This window comes from Dipodomys spectabilis, unplaced genomic scaffold, assembly GCF_019054845.1.
Source record: "Dipodomys spectabilis isolate Male_0828 unplaced genomic scaffold, ASM1905484v1 ptg000152l, whole genome shotgun sequence".
Classification (NCBI taxonomy): Eukaryota; Metazoa; Chordata; class Mammalia; order Rodentia; family Heteromyidae; genus Dipodomys; species Dipodomys spectabilis.
The window spans coordinates 1,949,744-1,951,327 of NW_024870829.1; positions in this window are offsets into that span (position 1 = coordinate 1,949,744).

Here is a 1,584-nt window from a genome sequence, read left to right on the forward strand (position 1 = left end):
GGATAACTGTGGACCCGTTACAACAATGAGAAGTACAAGTTGTCATGTCGAAAACGAACTTTACAACTTTGGTGTGGCAAGGAGGATGGGATTGGGGGGGGTGGGGAGAGGCTGGGAAGGGATGTGAAGGGTAAACAAAGGAAGAGGCCGCAATGCTTGATAAGAAATGTACTCATTACCTTGCCCATGTAATTGTAACCCCTCTGTACAGTATGTTCACAATAAAAAATAAAAATTAAAAAAAATACACAATACATCGATGAATAAGACAAAATAAAGAGAATGACTACACCAAATGCAAGATGTCGCCCACCCATGTTTGGAAATATAGATACTTTGTTTAATTTTGAATTTATGACTCTTTTGACCCCACCAGGACTCCATCTCAGGTCCCAGACATGACCTACCTCTTTGGTGGCTCATAGGCTGGTGTGCTCACCATGACCCATTAACCAAATGGGCCTGCTAGGCCTTGGGTCTCATTGAGGATGGAAAATGCTATATAAGCAACTCAATAGCCGTGGGAATAGGTTGTCATCCATGTAAGCACAGTTATATCTGTCAACATATTCAATAAAATGCACAATACATCCATGAATAAGATAAATAAAAAATTAATTAAAAGTATAACTACACTGAAAGAAAGATGAATAACACACCTGTAGCTACAGGGAGATCCTATGTTTAAAAAATGTGGGCTTGCTATTTTGTTCAGTGCTGGGGCTTCAAGTCAGGCCCTGGACCAGGCCTGACATTCTAGTCTTCAAGGATGGTGAGCTTCCCCTTCCCCTTCAGTGCAACAGAGCTATCCAAACCTGAGTTCAAATCCCAGCACTCACAAAAGATTCATCCTGATGTCAGAAGCCAGTTGTTGTAAATGTTTTCCTCTCCTGTGTAAGTCCTGAGTCTCAACTAGGAAGGGGAATTCATAGGCAACCCTATAACCATGGGAACAGGGTGTTATCCATGTCAACACAGTTAAACCTGTCACCTTACTTAGTCAAATACACAATACCCCCATGAAGTAGAGACAAAATAAGGAGAAGTTCACCGAACACAGCATGCTGTACACACATGTATGTCAATATAGATCCTATGTTTAAATTATGAATTCATGACTATAGTGGACCACCCTGGCGATCAATGTCAGGTCTTAGGAATGGCCTAGCTCGTTAGTTGCTCACAGGTTAGTGTGTTCACCTTGACTTATTGGCCAATTGGTCCTACTAGGCCCTGAGTTAAGATCCCAGCACTACCAACAAGTGAATCGTGGAGTAAGAAGCCAAGTGTGAAATTTGTTTTCCTTTTCTCTGAATATCCTTGGTGATCCTGAGAATCCTGGCAAGATGGAGAACATTTCTATAAATCTAGATGCTCTGTGAAAGGATGTCATCAATGTAATACATGGAAGGGGTTTCATCATAGTACAATCAATGGTAAATAAATGAATAAAACAAAAAATACAAGAACAACCACACCAAACATATATGGACTGAATATCTATAGGTAAGTATAAATCCTATCTTTACAATGTATATAAATATTATGTTTCCAGGGCTGGGGCTTGAATGCAGGAATAGTGAA